The sequence below is a fragment of the Cervus elaphus genome, chromosome 15 (assembly GCF_910594005.1).
Source record: "Cervus elaphus chromosome 15, mCerEla1.1, whole genome shotgun sequence".
Classification (NCBI taxonomy): Eukaryota; Metazoa; Chordata; class Mammalia; order Artiodactyla; family Cervidae; genus Cervus; species Cervus elaphus.
This window is the reverse complement of record NC_057829.1, coordinates 85,978,950-85,994,865: the sequence shown is the minus strand read 5'-3', so window position 1 is coordinate 85,994,865 and position 15,916 is coordinate 85,978,950.

Genomic DNA, 15,916 nt, shown 5'->3' with positions numbered 1-15,916 from the left:
GACACACACTGCACAGTAGAAGGGAGAGGAGGCCAAAAGGGCAGAGAGAATCTGTTTAAATTTCTCTTGTCTTGCCACAAAACATGAGTTTTATTTTCACACTCTATGACTATAGTATTTTATCTTAAGTGGGTATATTATAATTTTGTATCAGAAAGCATGAATTTTGTGTTCACACTCTATGACGGTAGTATTTTATCTTAAATGGGCATGTTAGAATTCCATAGTAGAAAACATTTGGTTATCTTCAGTTTTTTACTTTTTTGTCTTTTAGAAGTGGAATGTAATTTTAATAGCTTAATTTAATACATTAGACGTCACTGTGTGAAAATCTAAGGCATATAGCATGATGGTGTGATACTGTGATCAGTTTTTCACTCTTTAAACGGCTGGTTGTGACCACTTTGTATTTTGTGTGTGAGCGTCTCAGTGGAGTAGATCCTTCGGAGTGAGTCGCTGCGTCAAACGGAACAGCTTGTCATCAGTAGTGACACATTGCTCCCTGCATCCCCTCCCTCCCCCACAAGAAGCTAGCAAGTCACCTCTTAGCAGCTTGGAAGTTAGAGATCAAATCTGAGCCGGGGGTTACAGGCGGGTCTGCTCATACCAATGGCAGTACTTACTGGTCTGACTGGGAGGTTCTGGCTTGGACCTGCCTGGCCCCCTGCAGGCTATATAAGACGCATGGCAAACTGATGTAAGGGTCTTCCTAAACCCGTCAGAGGCTGCTAGTTCTCAACCCTGGCTGGGACTGTAAGACCAGGGTTATTAAGGTTGGTGCTGCTTCCAATCAGACTTCCCTGGTGGCTCAGACAGTGGCTTATTGTCTGCCTACAATGTGGGAGACCCGGGTTCGATCCCTGGGACTGGAAGATCCCCTGGAGAAGGAAATGGCAACCCACTCCAGTATTCTTGCCTGGAGATCCCCGTGGACAGAGGAGCCTGGTGGGCTACTGTCCACGGGGCCCAGAGAGTCTGACAACTGAGCGACGTCACTTTCACTGCTTCCTTCAGATCACCTTTTGCACATCAAAGGCACTGGGGTTTCTCAGGCCTTACCCCAGGCTGGACTCTCTGGGGCTGCACTCAGGCCTCAGTAACTTTAAAGGTCCCCTGGTGACTGTGTGCCCTCAGGGCTGAGAACTTGCTTTAGGAATCTCACCTAACTGCAGATTCTGATTTGGTGAGATTTTGCCTCTCCTGTAAGCTCCCAGTAGATGGAGGTGCAGATGCTGCCTTGAGGTATAAGATCATGATCAAGAGTAAGTTACATTCAACAGTTCTCACCCATGGGAAAATGCCTAAAGGCAAGGTGAATTTAACAAAACAAACTTCCTGCTGAATTCTTTGAGGGTCTTAATGGTTTGATGAAGGTTTCCCTGGTGGCTCAGATGGTTAAAGAATCTGCCTGCAATGCAGGAGATCCCTGGGTTGGGAAGATCCCCTGGAGGAGGGAATGGCTGCCCACCTCAGTATTCCTGCCCAGAGAATTCCATGGAAAGAGGAACCCGGAGGGCTACACAGTCCTTGGGATCTCAGAGAGTCAGATGAGACTGGGCAGCTAACACTTTCACTTTCACATTGGATTAAGGTCCCCCCTAATGACCTCATTTTAACTTAATTGTCACTTTAAAGACTTGATCTCTGAATGCAGTCACATTCTGAGGTTCTAGGGATTAGTACTTCATCACAGGAGTGTGGGAAGGGGGAAATAATTCAGCCCCAAACCCCGACAATGTAGTGTTCTTTGGATCCTGACCTTTTAGAACACCTCATCTAAATTCGGGCTTCCCTGATAGCTCAGAATCCACCTGTAATGCAGAATACACCGGTTTGATTCCTGGGTCCGGAAGATCCTCTGGAGAAGGGATAGGCTACCCACTCCAGTATTCTTGGGCTTCCCTTGTGGCTCTGCTGGTAAAGAATCCGCCTGTGATGTGGGAGACCTGGGTTGGGAAGATCCCCTGGAGAAGGGGAAGGCTACCCACTCCAGTATTCTGGCCTGGAGAATTCCATGGACTGTATAGTCCATGAGGTCGCAAAGAGTCGACTTTCACTTTCATCTAAATTAATCATTGCACACACAAACTGAGATTGGGACAAGATGTCTGATTTACCCTGGATGAAGCAGAATTATAAAGGTGAAATTAAAGTGTGTTTCAGGCACTGGGAATTTAAAGATCCCAGCTTCCTCCCAACAAGAAGGGGACCACTGCTTCTCAACACTGGCTGCCTATTGAAGTCACCTGGAGTGCTTAAGGATTAATGTCAATGTTCAGGCCCCACCTCAAATCAATTCCATCACAATCTCTGGGGATAGGACCTAGGCATCTGTATATTAAATGCTCCCCAGTGGAGTCTAGTGTGCAGCCTTTGCAAAATGGGTGTTGAATGTGGAGGCATGAGTGACTACTGATTGTAAAGCAGGGTGTCACACTCAACCTGCCATGCCAGGCACCGACAGAGGAGCCTGGCGGGCTACAGTCCATGGGGTCACAAAAGAGTTGGACACGACTTAGTGACTAAATAACACGAACAAGTTACAAGTACAGTTATTTGAAAACTATTATGTACCGTGTGGAGAGGAGAGGCAGTGCTTCCAAGAAATAACATTTAGTAGACAGTATGTGCTAGGTGCTATTCCAAATGTGATAGGTTTCATCACAGGTGCTAACACCCCCATTATTTTACAGAGGAGAAAACCAAGGCTTAGAGAGACAAACTGGCCTTGGGTCACTGGAATAGTAAGAGGCGGAGCCCTGGAGTCCTGGGTGGGCTGGACCAGACTTCTGCAGGGAGGCAGGAGATAGTCCAGGTGCTCCTGTGGCCGGGGGGACAGGGGCCAGCTCCTCCGTTTGGCTCTGGAGCATGGCTGAGAGGCCCCAGGTGTACGGAAAAGCATTTCAATCAGTTTCTAACTTGGGGGATGGATTCTTAAAAATACTAGCAGGAGCCATTCAAATAAATAATAGATACACAAAAGCAGCTTAGTCCCTTTAGGAAAAACCCTTTAAAATATATTTCAGGCCTTACTCTTCTGTTTAGTGCATGTTTAATGGTTCGGAGGAGTTTTATTAGCTCCCAGCCTTTATTTTGATTACTGTGGAAATGAGATTTCTCCCCCATGCCTTGGTCCAGTCCCTCAAATCGTTAATGAAATATCAGAGCTAATATGGTTTTTATAATTTGTATCACAATACTTAAGTGCAGAGCAGATGGCAGCTAAAGATGAATGGGAGTAAGGCAGAACCTGGCTCAAAGCCTTCTGTTCAGTAGGACTGTTTATGACTCTGGCTCCTGAATAAATGGGCTGTGGCTGGCCGGAGTGCCTTCCAATCTTGGTGCCTTTCCCCCCAGGCCATTGGGGTACATCTTCCCCTCTGCAGTGAGAAGTGAAGGATGCTAGTAAGTTCTGCCAGTCTCTTCTGTCGTCTTTTTATCACAAAGCAGTTTGATTTAGGGGTTTCTAAGGGCCTAAAGGATGGATCCAACCAGTCCGTCCTAAAGGAGATCAGTCCTGAATATTCACTGGAAGGACTGATGTTGAAGCTGAAACTCCAATACTTTGATCACCTGCTGCAACGAGCTGACTCATTGGAAAAGACCCTGATGCTGGGGAAGATTGAAGGCAGGAGAAGATGGTTGGATGACATCGCCGACTCAATGGACATGAGCTTGGGTAAACTCCGCGGGTTGGTGGTGGACAGGGACGCCTGGCGTGCTGCAGTCAATGGGGTTGCAAAGAGTCGGACATGACTGAGTGACTGAACTGAACTGAAGGGCCTAAAGTGAAAGTGAAAGTCACTCAGTCATGTCTGACTCTTTGCAACCCCATGAACTATACAGTCCATGGGATTCTCCAGGCAAGAATACTGGAGTGGGTAGCCTTTCCCTTCTCCAGGGGATCTTCCCAACCCAGAGATTGAACCCAGGTCTCCCACATTGCAGGCAGATTCTTTACCAGCTGAGCCACAAGGGAAGCCCAAGGGTACTGGAGTGGGTAGCCTATCCCTTCTCCAGGGGATCTTCCCGACCCAGGAATTGAACTGGGGTCTCCTGCATTGCAGGTAAGTTCTTTACCAACAGAGCTCTCAGGGAAGCCTGCTAAGGGCCTAACTATGTACTTATTAATGATCTGGGAGTAATGACTCCTGGGAGTAGTTTATAAATAGTCATGAAAAGAGCACACGAAGCCACAGGAGCTCACATGGTGATCTAGGAGCTCAAACCTGGGTGAAAGTGTGCTTCTGGGGATTCTAGAACCATGGAGGAAACTTTGCCCACCGCTTTGTGCTACAACACAGACCTGGGAGATGCAGAGAGGGGAAGGGACTTGCTATAGCGCACACAGCCGTGGTGGCAGAGCTGGGACTGAACCCGGTGACAGCTTCCTGGTTTCTCTAACTGGGGGATGGAGGTACAGGTGGTAGCTGGGTTGCCAGAGCTTCTGTTTTGCACAACCATCCAAGGAGCTGTGATCTTAGGCAAATCACTACCTGCCTGTCCTTCATGAAATGAGGGGGTCAAATTAAGGCAATATTTCTTAAAGAGTGGTTCTGCCTGAGTTGGTGTCTGGAGGTGGGGCCTAGGACTACCCCAGGTCACCTGAACCTTCAACCATTGAGCACTGGGTTCAAGTGGTCCCTCAGGCCACCTTGTAAAGCCGGGGTCTGTGGCCTCCAGGCAGAAGATTTCAAACAGGGAGAGTCTGACAGCCACCACACTTTGTGCATTCCCTGTATCAGGTTTTTCCAGTAGTCATGTAAGGATGTGAGAGCTGGACCAGAAAGAAGGCTGAGCGCCAAAGAATTGATGCTTTTGAACTCTGGTGCTGAAGAAGACTCTTGAAAGTTCCTTGGACTGCAAGGAGAAATCAGTCCTAAAGGAAATCAACCCTGAATACTCATTGGAAAGACTGATGAAACTCCAATTACTTTAGCCACCTGATGTGAAGAGCTGGCTCTTGAGAAAGACCCTGATGCTGGGAAAGACTGAAGGCAAAATTAGAAGAGGGTGGGAGAAGATGAGATGGTTAGAATAGGATCACTGGCTGAATGGACATGAATCTGAGCAAACTCTGGGAAATAGAGAAAGACAGGGAAGCCTGGCATAGCACAGTCCATGGGGTCTCAAAGTCAGATACGACTTAGTGACTGAACAACAATAGTCACTTCAGTTCATTTCAGTCGCTCAGTTGTGTCCGACTCTTTGCCACCCCATGGACTTCACGCCAGGCTTCCCTGTCCATCACCAACTCCTGGAGTTTACTCAAACTCATGTCCATTGAGTCGGTGATGCCATCCAACCATCTCATCCTCTGTCGCCCCTTCTCCTCCCGCCTTCAATCTTTCCCAGCATCAGGGTCTTTTCCAATGAGTGGTGGCCAAAGTGTTGGAGTTTCAGCTTCAGCCGTCCAGTGGGGTCCCAAAGAGTCGGACACGGCTTAGTGACTGAACGACAACAACCACAGTCACTTAGTTTCCCCCAAAGTCAGTTCCTGGGGCGCAGAGAGGGGGCTTCGGGTGGAGGAAAGGGCTTTGGAGAGGTGTCGCCTTATCTCCAAGATCCAGCATTCCCGAGTCATCTCAGCCTAAGGAGCCGGGTTTGGCGGGACCCGCTCCCGGGCACAGGGCGCCTGGGGACGGCAGGAGGCGCTGTCCGCAAGGCTTTGGTTCCAGGGTCCTCTCGCCGAGTCGGCGGCCGCGCGTGCGCAGTAGCCGGGCGGGGATGGGGGCGTTCCGCAGGCCGGAGCCTGGCTTGCGCCCGGAGAGGGGGTGGTCAACGGACCTCGCGCTGCAGAGCCGGGAGCGGACGGGCGGTGCAGAACGCCCGGGGGCCGCGGTCGGCCCCGGAGCCTCTCAACCGCGCGCCGAATGCAGTGAACTTTGGCAAAAGTTGTTTCATTATTAACTGTGCTCCTGTAGGAAAACTGTGAGCGTAGACACAAATCTCCCACGGCCACTCCCGGCAGAGAGGGGCGCTGCTGCCTGGGGCGGGGGGTGGTTCAGACCTCTCTCGCCTACCCGGGGGTCTCTATGAGTCGCTTGCACGTCTCTGGAGCCGCTTTCAGTTCACTGCAGAGAGAACCAACCCCCGCACCCGGGATGGGGAGCTCTGAAGAGCATCGTGACCAACAGGACCAGTGACGGGCGCTTGTGCGTCCGCCGGCAGGGAGCGCTGCGACCCCATGGGAAGGGCCTCCCCGGACCGTCCTGAAAGCTTCTTGGACGGCTGCGACTGGAGGGACTTGCAGCCTGAGGTCCTGCAAGGACAGGGGCGTTGGGCTGGAGTGGGGGGAGTGCAAGGAGGGGGAGGAGGGAGAGAAGGGGGAGGGATGGCGAGTCCTTTGCCTTCGCGGGAGCTCAATGTTCAATGGGGTTACTAATAGTTGCCCTGCTGGTGGGGGCGGGGGGCGGCTAGGTGTGTAATGAGTGAGGATGACTCTGGCACCTGGTCGCTGAGATCGCGACAGTCCTGCCCACCAGCGAGATCGGGCAGCCGTGGGTGTGCGAGTGCCAAGGGCAAGGTCAGTGCCTGGGCCCAGAGTGATACTCAACTGTGGTCCTCCTGGGGGAGGGGATCAGGGAGGGACGATTTTCCTCCCCACTCCTGGCTGTGGCCAAGCGCTGCCCACTGCCCACCCCCTTGGCTTCTGAGTCCTTCAAGGCTAGTCACCAGCTCTATAACTTCAGTCCAGCGTTGGAACCTCTGCAGTTGTAGTTTCCTCGTTTAGAAACTGGAAGCCGGCTGCTGGTGAGGGCAGTGTTAGGTCCTTGGTTCTGCCCCCAATCCCTCGACCTTCTTTGGGAATTTTCCAAGCTCCGAAGGGTGCTGGGATGACCTGAGACTTGATAAACATCCAGGCACCCTAGGCTCTCCTCCGACGGTTAGGTGCTGTAGGTCTGGGTGGCACAAGTTTCCTTGGACCTTCCTGGGAACACATGTCCTGGGGTCTGGTTGAGGACCCCACTGACCCCTGGCCCTGAGAAGGGAAGTGCCAGGGTAGTGGGGTACGGGGCAGGATCCATCCCAGACTCATTAACCTGCGAGGCTATGCAGAGAGGGAGGGATTTTAGTGGTTTTGTTTGGGCAGGACCCTGAGCTGATGTTTCCCTTAGGAGGTGTCATTGCTCCTAGGATGTGAAGATACTCCTGGACTTGGATAGCCTGGGGGGGTCAGGTTCTAACCTGAGTTCACTTGCCCAAGGCCTGGGTTCTGACCTGGGTTCACTTGCCGGGTGCCTGCCTCTCCCCACGGGTCTTAACTTTGACGAGTGAATAGTGATAACGATCGCACCTTTCCTTCCCAGTTGAGGGCCAGTCCATGTTCTAGTTCCTTCATCCCCATAGCAGGCCTGCAAAGCTGGTGGCACTCAGACCCACTCCCGGGAGACAGCTCGTAGGCTCCTCAGGTGGGAGGTGAGGCTTCACACCCCGGAGCCTGGTGCCCAGACAGCCCCGTCCGTGCGGGGGAGGGAACTGAAACTGCAGACCCTGCTCACGACGACAGTGACCGAGGTCTCCAGCCAGGCGTCTGGGGCCGTCTGGGTGGGCCTGGGTGCAGCCTGTTCTAGGGGCCAGGGGTCGGGAGTGGCGGTGTCCACCCCTGGCTCCGTGCCCCTCCCTGTCCCCCACTGGGGCCTGGCCCTCTGCGGAGGCTCTGCCTGTTTGCCCTTTAGTATAACCAGGGCTTTCTCCTGAGGTCTGGAGGAAGGTCCGCCTTAAGGAAGGGGGCTCTGCATCTTTGGGGGGAGGGCAGATGGGGTGTGGGGGGCATCGGGGCAGCAGGAGCTGTGCCCGGCCCCACTGGCCAGAACTCTGTCTCCCAGGCCTGAGCTGTTTGCGCTTCTCACCTCCAGAGCGCGTCTGGGTCCCCCGCCCCACTCAAGCAGCCAGTCCAGGGCCCGTCTGGGACACCAGACCCCGCCCGTGGCCAGCCACTTTTCCAGAGGAAAGCACGGCCCCACAGGAGGCCCCACACTGCCCCGTCACAGCTTTGAAGGTGGGAGCCAGGAGGCCAAGTCAAAATGGCATGGAGGGTAAACAGCTGAGCACCCAGTTTGGCCTGGTCAGGAGGCTGGCCGGCTACAAAGGGACACTGTGAGGGATGCTCGGCTGCAGAAGGGACCCATTCAGTTCCCCCTGAACGGGATTTGCCTGCTAATTAGGTGGGGAGGACCCTAGCAGTGGGTGGGCTGCAGGGAAAGGGTGGGATGGGTAAGGGGGGAGGTGAGTGACCCCGTCCGGGAAGAGCTGCTGTTTCCGAATAGCTAGAGCTGAAAGTCCAAGCCTGGTCCTGCCCACCCGCTGCCCCAGAACCGTGTGAGGCGCTGTTAAAAATGGGGATGTGCCAGCCCTGTCCCAGACCTCCCTCCTGCACTGGGTGGGGGGGCTTGCACTCACCATACCTCTGCTGGTGCTTGTCTGGGATCAGGCCTTTGGCACGCTGCCCCTCCATCTGCTGCTGTCTGGGAGGTGGTGCCCCCTCCAGCTCTGGGGCACCTGGTGGGGCTCAGGGCAGGAGAATTCCCACACTTGTTCCTCTACTCAGCGGGCTCTGCAAATATTTCCATGTTCTCCGTATGCTCTGCTGGGGGAGAGGGTGGGAAGCTCCAGTTCTGTCCTTTTGTCTCACAGTAGGATGGTGCCGTATTATCCCACTTCACAGATGAGAAAACTGAGGCTCCACCAGGCTGATGACTTGCTCAAGGTCACACCGTGCGGGGCCCTGGCTGTGCCCCGTGGTTCTGCCTTCCTGGGGGTGGATGGAGGCTGGGAAGGTGATGTCAATTTCCGTGTGCAGCCGGGTTGGAGCCACAGCCCCCATAACCTCTTAATACCACTCCACGTGGCCTCACTGCACATGGGACACACTTTAGGGCCGCCCAAGGCTCTGGGTGGGGGAGGTGAGGGAGACTGTCCTGTAAGTGCTGGTGGACAGCATGAAGACAGGCCCGGGCGGGGGGGCCCAGGCTTCCTGGGAAAGGGGCCCTCTTCTCTTCCAGGATGCCCACCATGCACACAGCCCACTTCTGTGGTCCACGTGGCAGTGGTGGCGCTGAGATCCATCTCTAGACCCTTCCGGGCACGTTCGCTGTTCCTGGGATGGCACTGGCCCGTTCCAGTGACTCTTGGTGGGCATCTGGTGGCTCAGTCGGGGTCGCTTGGCTTTGAGCCCCCCCTGCCTGTGCTGAGGGCACTCGTTCAGGATTTGGTAGGAGTGGGGTTAATGGATCCCAAAGGTGAGACCAAGTGGGGTGTGAGCAGGGGGCTGAACAGGACATTGTAGCCCCACTAGAGGTAGTGAGTGGATCAGACAGGCCCGAGGCATCCTGAGCAAGGGGGTCCTGGGTGACCCCCTGCCCTACTTTTGGGTCCGTGGTATGGTGGTTCGGGGCCAGGTAGGAGGCAGTGATGGACAGACAGTGGCTGGGGCTCCAGACTCTGGTGACTCCTGGCTAGGGCGGTCAGGGCAGCAGTTGGTCTTTGGTGCTCCCTGACTGCACAGGTACACCCTAAATCCCAGCCTTCCCCTGACCCGTAGCTGATGGGGGTCACCGGGGAGGGAGGCCTGGGGACTCCCCCGCCACAGGCTTCTCGTGCTCCTGGGCAGACCCCTGCACAGAAGCCAGGGGCTCAGTGAATTTCCGTGTGAATTACTCCTTGATTGAGTGAAGCAGAGTGAAAGTAGAGCTGCCATTCCATTGTTCTCTCTCCAGGCTCAGAAGAATGTGCTCAGACAGGTAAAAAAATGGGGAAGGTTTGCTTAGCTAGCAGACTGTTCCCAGAGCAATGCACAGCTTGGCTTGAAAAGCGAGTTGCTGTTTCTTAGGCTGTGCCTTGAAGTCTGAAAGGTTTTTCATTCCAGAGTCTCTGGGGAAGCTGACTTCTGCGTCTGTTCCATCCCCTCCCTCCCCACCCCCCAAACCCCCACAGTTTCAAATGAAGGATCAATGGGAGGATAGAATTGAAGAGAGAATCTGGAAGTAAATGTGACCTCCTTAACTCTAAGATCTTACTCTTGAAACTCCAGACTCTGAATTTCAGCGCTAGAAGACCCTAAAGGGCACCAGGCAGCTGACACTTGCTCAAGGACACACAACGGGCTAGTAGCAGGAGCTGAACCTGAACCCAGGTCTTTGGACTTCCAACTTTCTGGAGCTGGGAATCAGAGCAGACCGTCCTGGTTTGTGTCTCTCCCTTTTACACCCAGACCCTCATGTACTGCCTGACATCTTCCTCTCAACATGATGAAACAGGAAAGAAATTGAATTTGTTTTCTATTGCCTTGTGACAGATTACCAGATTTGTTAACAAATTTGGCAGATTAAAACACATGCATTGATTATCTGACAATTTCTGTGGGTGTGGAGGCTGGGAGGGCTTAGTTGGGTCCTCTGCTCAGGGTTGAGCAGAATCGCGGTGCCCGGGAAGACACTCAGGAGTCCGCTGGGAGAGTGACTGCATGAATGTGGAGGGAGGGCACGGGGCTGGACGCCGGGGTCTGTGACACCAGGCACAGTAGCTTGAGGCCCTGTGGCCAAGCTCACGGTCAATATAGCAAAGGTGCGGTGGGAGTGATCCACAGCTGACTAATACAGGGCCTCTCTGCTGTGGCCGGGGTGCATTCACAGCTGAATCTTTGGTGGGGGTGGAGGGAGGGCCCAGTGTTACTATTTCTGGTCTGATTCACCCCAGTGAGTGAGGTGCTGGGAAAAGCCCTAGGCCTCCTAAATTTGAAGGTTGAGAGGCAATGTTTTACTCCCAAGTGGGGAGTACAATCTAGCCCAGAGACCAGGTGCTGGGGGGAGTGAAGTTCGAAAGAGGAAAAATAAGGTAGGTTTTTCAAAGCTCACAGAACTTGAGCTCTGTCTGTGCCTTATCAGGATTGCAGGGTCTCAGGGTGATGGCTGGCGATACCACAGGCTGGCTTGAGGGGGCTTGCTGCAAGTTCGAGGTGTTGGCTGGGATCAGCCGTGCATGGGATGTGCCTCAGTCAACACTGTGGCACTCAGCCAGGTCAGTCCTGGGCTGGGCACGCCGGGTGGCCAGGTCGGGGTTTGTCATGAGCCTCAGCTAGGTTTAATTTTATGTAGAAAAATGATCAAATAAGATGGTTCTCAAATTTGAGTGTCGTGGAGCAAAGCCATGCTTATTACATAAATAAAAGAATATTCTAACAGGTAGCTGCTTTATAAGGTCTGCAAATGGGTTCCTATGCCTTGGTGGGCCTATGTAGTCAGAGGGGCACAGGTTTTTTTTTTTTTAATTATTTATTTTTAAATGAAGCAATTTAATTGCTTTACAATCAACATGAATCAGCCACAGGTATACATATATCCCCTCCCTCGTGAACCTACCTCCCACCCCATCTTGCCCCTCTAGGTTGTCACAGAGCCCCAGTTTGAGTTCCCTGAGTCATATAGCAAATTCCCACTGGCTATCTATTTTACATATGGTAATGTATATGTTTCCATGATACATTCTCCATTCATCTCACTCCCTCCCCTCAGGTCCACAGGTCTGTTCTCTGTGTCTGTGTCTCCATCGCTGCCCTGCAAACAGACTCATCAGTACCGTCTTTCTAGATTCCATGTATATGCATTGATATACAATATTTGTTTTTCTCTTCCTGATTTACTTCACTCTGTATAGTAGGCTCTAGTTTCATCTACCTCATTAGCACTGACTCAAATCTGTTCTTTTATATAGCTGAGTAATATTCCATTGTATATATGTACCACAGCTTCTTTATCCATTCATCTGTTGATGGACATCTAGGTTGCTTCCATGTCCTAGCTATTGCAAATAGTGCTGCAATAAACTCTGGGGGACACATGTCTTTTTCAGTTATGGTTTTCTCAGGGTGTAGGGCATAGGGTTTTATTACATCTATTTTACAGATGAGGAAGCTGAGATTCTGAAAAGAGTTTCTGTGAAGGGCCCGGCAGTAATTTCAGAGGGTTCCAGTGGCAGAGTTGGGACAGTGTCCCCTGGCCCCTCTGGGAACCCAGTGGTCCTCTGTCTTTGGAGCCCCCTGGAGAAACGTGAGAGAAGCCTTCACAGCATCTCCGCCCAGTCTGGGTGGGTCCACCGCCTGCATCTTTATAACAGTCTTCCAGATGCCTCTGATGTACTGGGTTGAGATCCACTGCAACACAATTTCGATGATCAGACCCAGAAGTTTGGGTCAGTGATGAGATGTGGAGAAGCATCGTCCACTCCCCGAGTAACGAATGATTTCATCCACGGCAGCTGCTGACACGCTAGTTTTCTGGGGACTGAATCAGACCATGCGGCTGTGATTATGTGTTCTGTGGCTGACCCACTGCCAACGCTGGAAGTTTAGAATCCACAATTCAGCCAACTTTATCACGTGCCTACTGTGAGAGAGGCAGGGAATGCTGAGCCGGGGACCACAGAAAGCAAGCCTTGAGGCCAGGATGCTGCCCTTAGCTCTGCGCCGTCTGTCTGTTCTGCTTAGAGGCGCCCAGCGCGAGTAGAAAGCAGATTAGGCTTCTGGTTCTTTGCAGCACGCAGAGAGCAACAGGCTTGGGGGCTGCTGGAAGGGTGGGGCGTGTGCTGCTGCCGTGCTGCTCATCTCAGCAGGGCTGGCCTTCTCCACCCTCGATGCCTGCCTGCTCTGACACCGCTGGTCGTGTGACCCGCAGCGTCTTTAGGTCTCTCCAGTCTGCATCCATCACAGCCCTCATCCCACGCATGCAAGTACATCCATTAAACAGTCTCCTCAATAGGAAAAGCTTCGATTTCCCCAGGGGCTCTGATGGGTGGCATTACTGGAGTCGATACCTTTCTGATAGAGCTTGCGGAAGCAGCTCCTGCCTTCCAGCGCGAGAGGTGTCTCTTGTTTCTAACGATTTACTGTGCTCACAACATTGATGTTCACAAGCAAATGCATATTTATCCAGGTTCGGAAATCTGCTCCCCCACAGTATGCACACGTGTGAAGAAAAAAGCAGAAGAATCAGTCTGGCAGGATTTCAGAGGAAGGAGAGAGGCTGGATTCCTTGATTTCCTCTGCACACCTGCCACCTCCCCAGCTGGGCACCTTGAACCAATTTACAGATGACTGCCGAGAAAAGCTTGAGTTGGATTAGTTTCAGACATTGATCAGCAATTTCTTTTTCAACCAGAGTTTATAGGGTGCTTACAGTGCCAGGCACAGTGCCTGGGGTCAGAGGGCAAGAGCTGAGAGGAGACAGCTGGCCTCTCAAGGTCAGGGGAAGGGAGAGACCAAAACAATAAAACTCATGACAATCAGGATGGAAGAGGAGCTAGCTGGAGTATCAGGCAAGGGGCCATGGAGGAGCTGTGATGTCAGCAGATGAGCACCGAGGATCTAGGGCATCAGGGAGGAGACAAGAGCAGCTGGGGCATGGGGTGGGTGCATGGAGAAGATGGTGTTTAAATGGGATCTTGGAAGAACTTCCCTGGTGGTCCAGGGGCCAAGACTCTGCACCTTCAATGCAGGGGGGCTGGGTTTGACCCCTGGTTGGGGAACCAGATCCCATATCCTGCAATGAAGATCAAAGAGCCTGCGTGCTGCTACTAATACCCGATGCAGCCAAATAAATAAATAAGATATTAAAAAGATAAATGGGACACTGTAGTCTATGCAGGAGTGTGCGTGGCCTGGAGGCTTAGTGGTGGGATGTGGGTGCTGCTTCCTGGCCACAGAGTGGGAAGAGCTGATTGAAGGGCACATTGGCTGACAGCGGCCCAGGTCACCCATCTAAAGGGCACAACAACCTCCCAGAAAATAAACCTGACTGGCAAAATGTACACTTGGGTTCTGGAGTTGGAGAGAAGTGAGCAGTTTCTTCTTGCCTCCAAGGCAGAGCCTGGGGATGCAAAGTCACCTGCAAAGACATTTTTATTTTGCATACCATGTAGGAAGTGTTGGCTCCTTCCCTGCACTCAACAAATAAATGTGAACACATATGCCAAGGATATCAGGACTTCCTTGGTGACTGAGTGGTAAAGAGTCTGCCTACCAGTGCAGGGGACAAGGGTTCAATCCCTGGTCCGGAAAGATCCCACATGCCTCAGGGCAGCTGAGCCCGAGAGCCACAACTACTGACCCCACATGTTGCAATGACTGCAGCCCACATGCCCTGGAGCTCTGTGCCCTGCAACAAGAAAAGCCCCCCCAATGGGAAGCCCCTGCACTGCAACTAAAGAGCAACTCTTGCTTGCTGCACCTAGATAAACCCTGTGCCCAGCAATGAAGACCCAACAGCCAAAAATTAAAATAAATAAAACAATTTTTAAAAAGAGTATCAATTAGAAGGTACTAAAAATCATCAGCCTTCATGGGTACGTTTTGCTTCTCTGGCCCTTAGAGTTGAGCACGCGCTCTGAGCTACAGGAAAACCAAGTCTGGCCCTTGACCAACAGGTGCCCAGCCGCGTGTGGCTCTGCATCCATGCAGTGAGGCGGTCCAGCACTGCTCTCCCAGTGGGGATTTGGAGTTAGACTGACCAGGAGAGAACCTGGAGCAAACCTCTGATGCTCTTGGCTGGTATCTGGCTCCTTGGGCAAGCCCTTCGCTATCTGCAAGCCTCTCTCATCAGCTTTCATTCCTTTGAAACAGTCTTTCTGTTGGGCTAGGACTCCTGCCATCCTTGAAAGAGCCAAGGAGTTGATCACACACACCTGGATTTTTTTAAAAAAAAAACTCTTTATTTTTAGCTGCACTGGGCTTTCACTGCTTCTCGGGCTTTCCTCTGGTTGCGGTGAGCTGGGAGCTACCCATCATGCTGTGTGTGGGCTTCTCACTGTGGTGGCTTCTCTTGCGGAGCACAGGCTCTGGGGCGGGCAGGCTTCAGTAGTTGCAGCTCGTGGACTCTCAAGCACAGGCTCAACAGTCAGGGTGCACAGGCTTAGCTGCTCCGCGGCACGTGGAATCTTCCCAGACCAGGGATCAAACCCATGTCCCCTGCACATGGGGGACATTCTTATCCACTGTGCCACCAGGAAAGTCCACCTGGGCTGTTTTGATACTTACAGGGGGTGAGGAGAGAGGGACTCCTGCCCATCAGCTCCCTGCCCTGTGACTTCTGCTGACCATGGCAAGCTGTCGAGGACACCAGAGAGAGATGACTGGACCTGCTTAGTTTCACGTCCCCGGTATGCCCTCGGTGTCTGAGAGGCTGAGCAGTGGCCTTTCTTGGCCACAGGACGTTTCCATTTCTACAATGCCAGGCAGGCAGCATGCGTGTGGCTCAGCTCTGCCCCAAGCTCTCCTGGCTGTTGCACCTGTTAACTCAGTGGATCTGCTGTGTGGACGAAGGAGGGAAAACCTGATTACAGTATATTTGTTCTTTTTTATTATAAAAGTCATATGTGTTCATTGAAATTCAATATAGGGTGGAAAAAAAAAAAAAAAACCAACCCAGGCGGGCAGAAGAATCATCTATAATGCCATCTCTCAGAGGGAACTCCTAGTGATGCATCTGTACCTTACCTTGTAGGTTTTCTTTCTCTACCCCCACGTAACTATTCCTTCGAGAATTGTAATACCGTAGGTAGCACAGCCTCTGGAAGGTTCATCTGCTGACTGTGTTTACCTGAAGAGTCCCCTCTGTGGTCTCCCTTAGACATGCAGATATAGAGCAGGCTGGCACCCAGCTGGGCATGAACCTTGAGCCTCCCAGAGAGGAGGCATATAGGGAGCCAGGGACCTCTGGGAGGAGGCTGGGCCCCAAGTCCCCAATCCCAGATGCCCATGATTAGAAGTTAGGGAGAACTGTGGGGCCCCATTGTGGCCTCAGTCTGGTTTTAGGTTTGGGGTAGGTTCATTATGGGCTTCCCTGGTGACTCAGATGGTAAAGAATCTGCCTGCAATGCCAGAAACCCAGGTTCAGTCCTTGGGTTGGGAAGATTTCCTGGAGAA